Raw genomic sequence first — 13747 nt, forward strand, 5'->3', positions numbered from 1 at the left:
GGGGGCTATAGCTGTGCTTTTGCAGCACTGAACATGGTTCCGGGTACTCAAGATATTGCGTTTGGGTTTGGAGAGGTGTAGATTGTAGATTCCAGCCGAGAAGACCAGGAAAAGATAAGGATAAAGAATGTCATATATCTCAGGAGCTAGATCACTTCCCGATGAACAAGTCAGAATTGCCTTAACAAAAATGGATGGAATTGGACCGAAAAAAGCCATTCAGCTTCGTTATCGATTAGGTATGAGTGGGAACATCAAGATGAATGAGTTAACTAAGTATCAGATCGACCAAATTGAACAAATGATAGCTCAAGATCATGTTGTTCATTGGGAATTGAAGAGGGGAGAACGAGCATACATCAAACGATTAATTTCTATTTCTCATTATCGTGGAATTCGTCATCAAGATGGATTGCCCTTACGCGGTCAACGAACTCATACTAATGCAAGGACTGCTCGCAAGCAAATTCGGAAATGAAAGAAGGCTACCGAAAGACCAAGCAATGGATTTCGCGCTCATCCCTTGCTAAAGCGCATACGTTTTCTTGCTCCTTGGTACTTGTCTGATCAATCACAGTGTTCATTAGTTCACTTGATTTTTCGTTTGATGTCTTGAACCGCTTACTAATCACGTATACGTATAGTAGGCCCCCTTCGCCACTCCATGTCTGGCTCGTCTTGGTCTCGCTCACTTCGCCCGCCTATCGTATCGGCTCGGCTTCGTCCGTCAAGCGACAGCTTCTGCCTCTGACGGCTTCACTATCGCTCATGACTCGTTGTAGTTTTCTCTATGTAGTAGTCGGCCTTTGTTAAGCTTCGCCAGAAGCGACTAGTCGCTTCCTGAATGCCTCTTTCTTGTATTAATTAATGTGTATGGTCTAGTCTTTCCAATGCCTCCTTCCTTGCCGCCAACGCATGCTAGATGGTGAGTAAGCAAGCTACCTTGCTTGCATTGCATTCGTTAAATGGTAGCTTCCGCGCCCTTCTTGCCTGCTTCAATTGATGTGAATGATCGTGTCTTCGACATCAATTTCAGTCTGATTAGATATGTCATTGAAACAAATCTGTTTTGTCTCTGTTTTCTTTTCGGATGATGAGGATGAGCCAGCCGATCCTAACATAATTTTGGAGGAGCCGGACGACGAAGCCTCAAAATCAGATAAAGATGTCTCCGACGCGACCGGACTTCCACTAGATTTTTATAGGGGTCAGGAGGGAAAAGATATGTTGTTTTCTATCAGTCCCAGGCGGATACTCCCCATCTTCCACGGTCCGCTTACCGAGGAAGAGATGCGGGAGGACCCAGGGCCAGAGCAAGTTGGGTTGGGGTATAGAGCCGTAAGCATGGTGGGGGTGACAGAGGATGTGCTCGTACGGTTCATAGTTGGGTATGATATTCTCGTGGATTGTTGGGAACGTCCTCTATATTCGAAATATGCCTTTCTAGGAGCATTACGATCTGCAGCTCAAATGGTCCCTTATGAAGTCTCTATTGGTCTTATTCTTATTGTGCGCCTTGTGAGCACGTTTGGATCCGCGAAGGCAATCGCTCGGATCTTCCCCTAACCCAACCCGGGAACGGACCGGAGGGAACCGCAGCATGAGGAATGTCCGCGTCTCGTCGCAAGGCTCATTTTGAGTTTTGGGTCATAGGGCGGGCAGTGCAGTCCGGGGCACAAGGGTCCTGGTACTACCCAGGTGCGAAGAACCCCGGAGGCGACTGCAATGAGCAAAAATGTAACTCACCGGCCTAAACGACGAGCAAACACTCGAACGTGAGAGCAAGGGATCACCCAACGAATGGACGAGCTCCAAGGAGGGAGGAGAGAGGGAGGCAAGAACCATGCTTTCAGAGAAGTGGCGGTCGAATCCACTCTGACAAAAGAAAATAACAGACTAAGCCGTGCCGTAAGGGGGCATTCTCCACACGGGACGGGGCCAAGGCCTTCATGTATGGGTGACAGATCGCCCATAGGAGTACTCCGGGATATACACCAGGGCAACTAATGTCGAGCATACGATGATGCCGCCCGTTTTCATTTCGTGAAAGTCCCCGGCAGAGGAAAGGGCTGTAGGTGATGGCGCGTTCTGCTTCTTAGGGCGATGAAATCGTTCCTATGGGATCGTGCGTGGCAGCTGGTATAGATGATGATGAAAGGCGGGCCGCTTGAACCGGGACCTATTCTCATAATAGGTAGCAAGAAAAGCTAAATAGGAAAGGGGGCGACTGATGTCTGCCTTTTTCGTCAGAAATCCAAAAGGGTGGAATGTGGAGCTAATATGGCTGGCTACAAGTATAGCCAAAGAAAGATGAGACGAGACGGACTGTTAGAGGACGCAGCGGGACTACTAGGGGAAAGCCCGCCCCCGCTAGCTAACATAGATATCTATTCTCGGTGCGCATATTCGAGATTTAGAATCTCTCTCCGACCAGGCCAGGCCGAATCGGGCCACCACTTGGGATGGGAATGGCTCAGCCCACATGCATCATTTGATGAAAGCACTCCAGTCCAGTCGCCTCCGATCAGTGGCTTGTCAACCACCGGACCGTAGCTCCTCACGAAATGCCCCTGCGTTGGGGCAACACAGCACATGACTAGTTCGCTCAAGGACCACACCCTCTCGAGAGCAGGATGTCGGCCGAGATGGAGCGCCAACCTAGACTTTCCTTGGCTTGCCTTGCCCCAACATCTAAATAAAGGGCGGGCGCCGAAAAGGAAGCAGCGGCGCCTTTTGGATGAAAGCTTAGCTTAGTAGGCGCAGCTTACTCACCCAACTCCCTTAGACAATGCAATGCTCTGAACACGAAAGTTTGCAGTTCAGCCCTCTTCTCCCATGCAGAGTCGCAGGCAGCGCCTCGGATAAATGCACGGACGAGCCACATGCAGGGAAACTTGCACGTGTGGTTCTGGCCGGGGACCCCGGTATACTGTACTAATATGTGTAGGTCCCTGTAATTCGAGTGAGATTGTCATGGCGCAAAAGCATATATGGTCCGGTATTCCCTTGTTCCCTGTATTGGTTATGTTCCTTATTCCTCGTCTAGCAGAAACTAATCGAGCTCCGTCTGATCTCCCAGAAGAGGAAGCTGAATTAGTTGCAGGCTATAATGTAGAATATGCGCGGGATGCGATCCTTAATAGTTCATTATTGGCGGAAGCCAATGTCTCGGGGACTCATTCTGACTTAAACAAGGGGTGGGTCTTTAGCAACTTCCAAATCCAAGATTTAGGGGGAAAAAAAGAGGGGCAGGGCACTCTTCATTCTTCATTCGAAACTCATGAATGTCGGGTCGGAGGTTTTTGCCTTGTTATCAAAAAGGGGAGTTGGGTAAAGCAAACTCCCTCCTTGGACGAGCACGGGGCTTAGTCAAGTAGAACCGGGTTGCGCTGCTTGATGCTCCGATCGAAAACAAATCAGTGAGGCCATGCCGGTACGACAGAATATGCGTTAGAAAGGTCAATCCCTCCCCCCTTTTTGATTTTTTTAATGAAAAACCGGGCCAAACTTCTAAAAAGCAGCCCACCCGCTTCCATAGAACAATATCGGGGCAACGTAGACCTAAGTGGATTTATTAGATCCTGGGGAACCATCACAAGTACGGCTGGCCTTTAGAACGAGAATGCCGTGTCGTCCAGCGGAGCTTAGAAGAAGGTGACTCGGAGCCTAAGGAAGGTGATTCGCGCAGACAGCTGACTCCTTTTCAATAGAAAGGAATAGCCAAACCTACCCAGCTGGCTGGTCAATCTCAGTGATCTTATCGGCCGGCAAAGCGGAGACGGACGACCACGGTCCCGACCTTACCAGCACCATAGGTTTACTAATCAATGAAGCCCCTCAACCTACTATCTTTTCTTACAAACTCAACCAAGCCTAACCAAACCCCATGCTCACGACATGTTCTTGATATTGATTGGGTTGGAGGGAGTCAGAGACTACCACGGAATCCTTCCATAGTCACCCCGGTGACCTTCGTCACCAAAGCGTCATGGCAGTTTCCAAGACCCCTCATATAATCTCCAGTGGGGATCAGTCGGAGCACATAGGAATGCCGACCACTACATAAGCCACGTCTGGCTGACGTGAGCAGCAAGCGGGGGAGAGTATTTTGAAGTACAAGAACGTTGGGGTGGGACGCTAGTACTTAAACTAGGGTTGCTTCTTAGCGCTAATCTTGCGTTTTTCAGCAGTTAGTTGTAGCGCGCCTTCCCTCCTTCTCTCATTTCGGAAAGATTTGGCAGTATTTTCTTATGAAGACCTGGTCGAGAGAGTACGAAACATCGGTGTAAAAGATTGAGTGGGATGGTTATAGTAAGGGGCGAACCAAGTGCTTGCGCGAAGAAGCGAATCAATCAGAATGGAGACAAGGAAAGGAATCGAGGCCCGGCCCGGTAGCGATGCCTCTCACGCGGATGGGAGTTACTTTTCTTTATCACCGTAAGCGTTACGAAATGGACCCGCATTCCCCTTTGCTTTTCTTTTGCAACTAAGCTTAAAAGAAACATAGTAGTCTTTCAAGCCATTGGAAAACTCATTAAGTGCTCTGTTGAGTGAATGCCTGTTGAGAAGCTTAGGTCATACATTTCCAGCTAATTATAATACAACCATGAAGGTGGGGTTCAAATGCCATACAACTATTTATTCTGGTAAGTACGATTGGAATGTAGTCCCTTTTTATTGGATCCGCCGCTCCGTTAAGTTAAATTCAAAGTAGGTGTGGGTCTAGGTAGAGGAAGTCATAAATCAAGTATCAAGTATTGTTATAAATATCGTATATAGTAGTTGCCAAACTCACAAGCATCACACACTTCGATCTACTTTATTGAATAACTTAGCTAGATAGAACCGACTCAAGCTTTTCAATGAAAGAAGCAATAATGGCATAATTTCCGTCTCAAGACCTCTTGCAGCTACAGCCAATGCAGCACCTCCTTGATCAACATACCACACAGCCCATTACGCCTTGCTCCAGTCGCAGTATAAAGAGAGACTATAACCTACCGGGGAGCCCTCGGCAGAGTCCCTATCGTTGTTGCAACAATTACACACAGAGTTCCGGAATTTCACATTTGTGAGAAGAAAGGGTATGTGTGTTTGAAAGGAGTGGTGCAAGAACGTATTCTGAGCCTCAGTCAACACAACTTGTTTCGCCTTTTCCGAACAGCATTCTTATCAGGACCCTCCTTTATATAAACCACTCGTAGATATATACCTGCCTGTGGCCTCAGATGAATACATCGATAGATAAGAAGGGAAATGCATCATCTAGAAAGGCTTACTGAGGTTTAGGGATGTTTGTGTGATGGATCGTATGCTTACTCACGACGACTTGGCTATTCAATAAAGGACGGAGTCAACGTGAGCCTTAGGGTCCAAAAATATTCCATTGGTGTCAGCTATTAGCGATTATTCAAAGTCGTAATGGTATAAATTATTGGTCAATTCCACTGATTCTTCTTTCCCGTTCCTTCACTGGCTATAGCGCCTTACCTCTTCTGTGACTTGTCCTGAGATGAGAAGTATCAAAAGTGTCGGGGTTTGGGTTTATGTCATGCTAGACTCACGTTTCTCGTTCTTACGCTGGGACCGCGACCTTACAAGGATACACAAGCTGGTGAAGGTTTCGGAGAAGCAGCAAGCTGTTCGGATTCAATTTAGCTTTGAGCAGGCCTCGGGCGAGGAAATGCTTTGGCTGTGCCAGGAGATAGTCGTCTCGGGGGCTTTTGGGCGGAGCCAAAGTGGTCCACATACGTACCATTTCCATCATCACAAGATCCCCTTGTTCTGTGTGCATAGAGATAAAGTGTGCTCTTATATTTAGATAAGAGAGAGATTTTTCTCAGCGCTTCCCCTTATCGGCTTGATCTTCTTCCGCCCCTCGGTAGAGTGAGTCTACTTAGCGAACTGGCAGGACGCAGAGATCGATTGATCAATATGCATATCGAGCATCTATAGTTATTCTCTCTTCCCAAAAGATATCTCAAGTCGCTTCCAACGTTTTGATGAGTAAGGGAGGGTATTTTCAACAAGATAACTATGGACGACCATCTTCCAATTTCCAATCTATATCTTTCATTGGGTAAGTAAGGGGAATAAGCAAGAACGGTGGAAAGCTTAAGAAAGTGCTAGTTCCTTTGCTGCGAATGGGTGGAATTGGTATCCCCAAAAGGTTGTTCTCTAAAAACCTCTAGCAAGGGGGTGTGGAAGAGTTCAAGTCTATCCCTTTGGTTAAGCTACTGTTGTTATACATCTCTACTATTATGGGCCACCACTTACTTAAAGGAAGTCGAGTACACATCTCCTTCAACCTGAAGGGCGAGGACCTGCAACGACGTAACATTTGAAAGAAAAGTAACCAGCATAGGAGAGTGATCAGAAAGCATACGACTCGAGGGAGGGTTGGCTAATCAAATTAGAATGAAGATTCCGCTCTATATGATAAACGTTGGTTGACTTTGATATGAAGTGTTGATTGTGTTTTCTATTCGTTCAGACCCCGATAGTGCTTCTCGTTGTGACTGAAGGAAGGTTCATTCTGTGCAAGATATATGCTAGTTTACAAGCATGAGACCCTCCTTTCGGGCCGGTAGACAGAGGCCTCAGTTCCAACGAAATGGGGAGCAAAAAGAGGTCGTGTCATACCATACAGATGAAATGAATGAAAGATATTCCTGCTGTTTCTGTTCCTATTAGTACTTCGCTCTGACCACATCAAGAGGAGTAGTTTGTTTATCTTTTGTAAAGCAAGCCCAAGGAAATATATAGGAGAACATAGCTTGTTTTGTAGTAAGTAAATTCAAAGGCTCAAATCATCTATATCAATGCAAGTATAGCTGGATGGAGTGACTCGTGCTTTCGAACCATAAACTAATGCCGCCTCTCGGGAGCGCGTGTTACTATTCCATTCTCTGGAGCACAATCCAACGGAAAAAAGTATGTTTCCAACCTACACCTTTAGTTGTTCCAGCTCGTGAGGAAGACGACTATGGAATTCAGATTTCCTTTCTCTCGAAGCAAGCCAGTCCTTAATTAATGATAGGGAAGGAAGGAATTGCTCTTAGGCTTGTGAGTCTTTTTATCATATGGATGGGTCGTACAACCCTTACATGGTCTCTTGGCATGAAATTGGGTACTTTTCGTCTATGGCGAGATGGAAGTTATCTGCAAAGAATGCCAACTTAGGACCGTCAAAGTGGAAATCGTATCAACCCACCGAAACCGCTCTTTGGAATGGAATGCATAGTATTGTGCATTGGAATGGAAAAGTCGAATAATCAAGACATGGATCTAGTATCAACATGACCCAACTTCCATTCTCATGACCCAACTTATTCAATCACTTCCATTATCTTTCTATTGCTACAAATCGACAACAAAAAACATCCCTCGGAATTCCTGTTCGATAGGAAAAAATAGCTCTTCAACCAGAAATAGCAAGCAACATGTTTTTCTTCTCTCTTCTGGGCACACACCCTATCGGGTGACGCCAAACACCCTAAAGGGAACGCAACACTTCCTATAACAAAAAAAGCAATATCTGAAATCTTTAAGCAACTAAAAAAGACGTATACTAAAAGATATGTGTTGAAAAGGGATGGTCAATAACAAGATGAACCCAATGCCCAATCTTACCAATAGTATTCCTTAACTCTTGAATTGATACACTTGTTCATGGCATCTATTCTCTATCTTCACTTTTCATCTTCTCATCCTTAACCTCAGTGATCTGTTCCTCCTAGACATCCTTCGGCGTACAAAAACAGAAGAAGAAGAAGAAGAAGAACGGGCATAAATCAATAGAATAGTTTAGTTTCAGAAGTCTTTTTTGATTGGTATATCAATCATGGTTTATAGGGAAATAGTTAGAATAGGAAAGCTCTGTTAGTTACTAATGTTTGGGTTTTTGTTTACGGCAATAGTAGGTTTCTTGCTTGTCATATTTAGAATATAAGCATCAGTTACATTTGACGTCCAGCCTTTTTATAGAAGAGAAAGGAAGGTTAAGGGCAAGGGCGCGGCATAATATATAAGAAAAACTTGATCTTTGAGGGGCAATTTTTCCAACTAGACCGATAAATGAGAAAAAGTACCAGTCGTACCAAGAACCAAAGGCACCAGCTTTCATTGATATGTATACCGTATCTTTTAGCTGAAAAATCTATGGATAAGAACCGGCTCTGGGAGGAGGGGTGGCGCGACAGAGCAATGAAAAGCTAGTATCTTTCCTTATCTTCGGTCGTGACGCCTTTTCCTTTTGTATGAGAAAGCGCTACAAAACATCCTTCTCGCGGGTTATCTTCTACTCAAGTAAGCTCTCTCCTATTCTTCATCCACCAACTAGCAGGAACGTAGGAGCACAAGAGGGTCATCATCTTCTGAAACGATTGGCTTTCGATCTGCTTTCCAAGAGGTGGTTTCTGACATGACCAGAAAGAGTGGAATTCTTGTTAGGATTGGCATGTCAACTTGCTTTCTCGGACCCTAACATAAACCACCTTATCCTCACTCAGATTGTTCTTTTGGACTGAGCAGAAGCACGACCTCTATCTGACATTTTCTCTATCCCTTCTAATCTCTCAATGGCATTTCCATCTCTCGATTCAATCAATCAAGTAAGTGCGGATGACACTTGTCTTTATTTAGTGTTTCCCCGGCTATTTAGCCATTACTTGCATCTCAGGTTCTTTGTACCCTTTTTTAGTGCCATGCACACTGAGGTTTCTGGCATGACCGAATCTTTTGAGAATGTCGCTTATTACGTTAATTTCTTCATCTTGATGTACTCAATCCATTCAAATTCCATAATTCCAATGCTATAATCCCTATATTAAGATGAAGTAAGAAAGCATCAGTCCTCTTATTTTCTGTCTTCTATGAAAGAATGTAGCTCGCTCTTTCAACCCGGGGCCCCCTCTGGGGAACTGTTTGAGTTTTAGCATCGACCCCATTTCCTTTTGATCGTATTACACTTGACTCGCTGCAAAACATTTCGCTTTCTGCGCCACGCTCGTACGTGGTTTACACTCCTAGCCTTTCATTTGACTTTGCCATCGGGCAATTGTTTGTTTTCAACTAGATTGGATTCCGAACCAAGAAAGATAGGCAACTTTCACTTGAAAAAAAGGAGCTTCAGAACTCTTGTATTCCACCGAATAAGAATAAGAATAAGAGCAAGAAGGGGCTATCTTTGTGAAGGGACCGGCACCAGAAAGTAGATCATATGGCTTTTCTTTCGCCAAAATCAAGTAAAGCCCCGGCCCAAGAAATGCAGCAAAGCAAGTCGTCTTTGGTTTGGAGCTAAATTCCCGGATGTATAGGCTTGATCGAGTGCCTTACCTGAAATTGACGATATAAAGTGGGCTCTTTAGCTTGCTCCGATAGAGGTCTCCTTCTCCCTTAGCAGCGAGACAGGTCCCTACCTCTTTTCAATCAATCTTTCATACCGTATGCCTTTTCTACACCTAAAACAAGTTCATGTCTCTCCTCTCTGAAGTCGGACCTTATTGAAAAGTAGTACACTTTCTTTCGTGGTGTTCAGGATCCCATGCTTTGTAGTTCACGCATGGCTTTCTCTAACGAAGCTAATGCCGAAAATTAAAGACCTTAAACGGAAAGACACAGGAGGTGGCGAAAAACAAAAAAAAGAGAAAGAGCTTACAAACTTCTCTAAACCCGGTAGCCAGCGGAACCCTTATTCATGGGTTAGGGACTAGCATTGAACAAAGTTGGTGACAGCCGAAGAAAAAGTGAAAGGGCAAGTAAATAATCTAAACATGCGGGTAAGCAGCAAAAAAAAAGAATAAAAGTAATGCGCCCTACCTGTTAGTAAAGTAAGGCCTTCCAGAGCCTATCTAACACAGACATACATGCAGATGAGGACACAAAAATAAATGGACGTCGATCCGGTACTGAAACAGCATAGCAAAAAATGCAATATGTTCATACTTGATGAAACGCACATCATCCAATTCATGATTTAAGAACAAGAGAACGAGATATTGAGTTTTTTTTACATCTGTAACTACATTCTCACATTTCTTTTTTGATCTCATGACTTTTTATGCGATCGGAAAACGAATGAAATCAGAAAGATAGGCGGACGACTTGACCATAAGGTCGTATGTTTTCGTGAGCAGTAAGCAGCGGATCTCCCCTTTTTGGGGGAAAGCTGGTTAAAAAAAACTAGGGATAGCTAGCAGGTATTTTCTAAAGGTTCAAAAAGAAGGTATTTCAAAAGGGCTTTGGCAAAGGAGGTTCACCTTGCCTGCTTTCCTTGTCCTCCGTTCATCGATATCCTATACTGGATACCTTTGCCTTTTCCGAGTGGAGGCAGTAGGCTATTCTCGTTCTTAGCTTTATACGCCAAAACATGCCATTGCGTAGGCTCGTAGGCGTAATTCGTATTCGTATTTGTTATTGGCGTACGTAATTTCCTTACTACGTCTATCGCTCGTAGGAATATCTCTAAATAGGAATCGTAGTCCTCGTATGTACATCTTTCGTATTGTGATAAAGCACCTATGCCGCTAGAAATAGTAGCGCCTTAAAGAAGGCGTTCCAGGTTGTTTTTCCCCTGGTTTGTATCAGAGCTGACCACTGATAATAGGAAAAATGAAACATTTGGTGTGTTTTAATTCATTCTCAATCTTGTTTCCCCTTGCGCTCCGAGGGAAATAAAGGGGAAATCACTGATTCATTTGGAGCTGTTTTCTAACTGACTCATTGACATGAGAGATTGGATGCGATGCGCCAGTCACTCGTACTACAGCGGACAAAGGTCACCGGCAAATGACCGTTTCACAATGGAACCTGGCACTACTGTTTGCCCTAAGGGCCGACCCACCTTTTCAAAGAAACAGACACATGAAATCACTATATTACGCATTTCGAGATAAGAAAGTGGAGAATGCACTCTTCCCTTTTTTTACATTTTAAACTCATGTTCATGGTCTGTTTTATTCCCAATTGTTGCCCTTGTGAAAAGAAAGAAGAGAAATTGGGCCATGTTTCCCGAGAGAGACTGCCTTCTCTCAGGCCAGCAGTCTTATACTTATAGTCGACTGCTCTATGACGATCTGACCTCTTTCCTGGGCTCTACTTGCTCGTCTACACTCCGACCAATTCAGTCAAAATCGAAAAAACAATGTTTCCTTGAAAAAGTCTAAGAAATAGTAGTAGTAGTCAAAAAGTGCACTTTTCCATATATTTCGATTTATAGGGATCCATATCTTTATCTCTATCCACAGAGATACCTATCTATATAGAGGGAGATTTTTCTCAAAATTGATCTAGACTATTCTCTATCCGGATAGATATGTCCCTATGAGCGACTAGGCCGATCTTTTTTTATATGTTTTGGCCACGTCCGTTTCCGCTCCGAAGAGGAAGGTTTGGATCTTTCAATCTTATGTCGTGAGGGATGTGACCTATTTTAGGTCCATAAGATAGCACAGCTTTTAGTGTTCTATGATTCACCTCCAAATAATGAGTAGGTAGTTCGATCCTTTTGATTCTTATCTTCCTAGTAAACGGGGATCCGGAGCAATAGGTCGAATTACTATATAAAGAAGACTTTTCTACAAAAGGACTTATTGTTCGAGTTGGAAGATTTCGGTTTTTCTCCTTCCCTCTTTTCAATAAGAAGAAGTATTTGAAATGAAACAAATTCCTCTTCATTCTGTTGTGCTCAGCGAAGGAACTGCCTAAGCATACTTTTGTGGATCCAAACTTCTTTGTTCTTTCAAAGTCTTCTTCTTGCATATAAGAACGCAACTTTTGCAATTCTTGGATTTGAGTAGTAAGCGGCATCCCCTCTGAGTTGTGAGTAAGCGGAACCATTCTTTTTTTGTTCTTCTCCAGATTCTGGCCGGTAGGAATTTGCCTCTTCTTTTTCCAACTGATATGGCCGATAGGAATTTGCCTATGATTTTTCCAACTGATATGTCGATATAGAAAGATCTCCTTATTTCAAAACCGCGGGTTCTCGCGTCATTTTCTTTAAAAGATATTAGATCACCGTGGGAAACTTTCAAATGAGTAATGGTTACCAGTCCATTATTCAAACAAACCCTTCGATGACTTATCGGCTGCCTTGCTTGAGGAAGAGTGTCACTAAAATGGAGACGAACCGGAATCACGTCCGATCTTGTTTCTTGATTGAGTAAAAAAGGGATATATGAAGTTCGTTCTCTTCCTCTGTGCATCTCCCTTATGGGTAAATCCCCATAATAAAGAGACAACTTTCGTGTAGTTTGTGATTTGATGTTACTGTTTAAATTTTCTCTCCGAGAAAGATTTCTTTTAATGGATCTCCTCTTGTTCCTCAATCTTCGGAGAATACGGCGTTGGATTAGAGAAAGTTCTCTGTTCCGAACATTTCATGGAAGTAGACGACACGTTTTAAATCTTAATGCTGGCATGGCATAATTCGTTGAATCAGTCTTTTTCGCCACATCGCATATAAAGGGAATCGAACCCAACTCTTCCACGAACCCCCCACGAATGGCCCTCCCTTAATTCAATGAACTATGAGAATTCCTTTTTTCGTTTTTTTCTTTTCAGTTCTCATAAGTCCTTGATATACTAGCAGAAACTCAATACTTGACCGACTGCGTCACAGTGCTCAGGTAAAGTGGCAGTGGTTGAAAGTGAGCGGAAACGTCAGTGTTTTCTGTGCGTTATGATAGTAGTGGTGAAAGAAAATCCAATTCAAATATCTCAACGTAAAAGGAAAATCGTTTCACTTTGAAAGGAAAGCTAGCTATATGAGATCGAAATCACTCTATCTACGATATTCATTGCACCATGATTGAAGGACAATGAGGGGCAGGTTATATTCCCTTTCTTCTGATTGATTGAGGAATCGCTGATAATGACACCACGTCTGTAGCATCTACTGCTATTGCAAGGCCCCACTCGATCTATCTCCCATTCACTTAACAATTCCTCCGGCTCTCGCCGACTATTATTTTTCATTCCCAAATCCATTCTTGTCTAAGCTGCTCATGGTACTACTTTTTTTATTTTGCGTTATTTTATTAGGCGGAAGATCAGGAAAATTAGGTAGTATCTAATATGTCCACGAACTAAGTATAATCTCCGAAACCCACATTAATCCATTTTATATAGAATCTGTCTCCTTCCGTAATCCATTCCTCCATCCCACACTCTTCTCATAGTTATGAGTGAATTTGAATCCTCAAAAAAAATACCGAAGACAAAGAGAAGACATCAGGGAGCGGAGAGAGAAGAGAGCGGTTGTTGGAACAGCAAGCCCTACTTCCTTCACTGGGACACTGGCACCAAACAAAAATAAAACTAGACTGCCCGAACAACAAGTCCTGCCCCTTCCTCCCGGATCTACACGTTGAACAAACAAAGACACTCCCCCTCATCTGATAAAAACGAGTATTATTTCTCAGTTGGCAACAAAGAAACGCCTGGCAGAAGAAAGTAGTTATTCTTGCATCTCTGCTACTAGGAAAGTAAGTCATTGACAAAGGACCCAACCCTTCTGAATTTGCTGAGCGAGACCTAAGATCGGAATGAACAGCTGTCGAAACCCTGAGCCCATCGTGTCTGCCAGCTATGCAATGGCTCTACTGGAGATTCCGTAGGGAGAGGAGTCGCTAACCTTTCCTTCAGTCAATCACGAGAAATTTGTGAATCGAATCCGTTGTCATTAGAGTGATCAACTATATACGCTAATTATTCAAACAGATGCTCTCCGGCGGAAATGAACCACAAG

General features: G+C 43.8%; 1 pseudogene; it reads right to left on the reverse strand.

Annotated features, from left to right (window-relative positions):
- Nucleotides 1-11292: 11292 nt before the first annotated feature.
- Nucleotides 11293-13394, reverse strand: LOC141025634 (small ribosomal subunit protein uS4m-like; annotated as a pseudogene).
- Between the last annotated feature and the right edge of the window lie 353 nt (nt 13395-13747).

Source organism: Aegilops tauschii, chromosome 6, assembly GCF_002575655.3.
Source record: "Aegilops tauschii subsp. strangulata cultivar AL8/78 chromosome 6, Aet v6.0, whole genome shotgun sequence".
Classification (NCBI taxonomy): Eukaryota; Viridiplantae; Streptophyta; class Magnoliopsida; order Poales; family Poaceae; genus Aegilops; species Aegilops tauschii.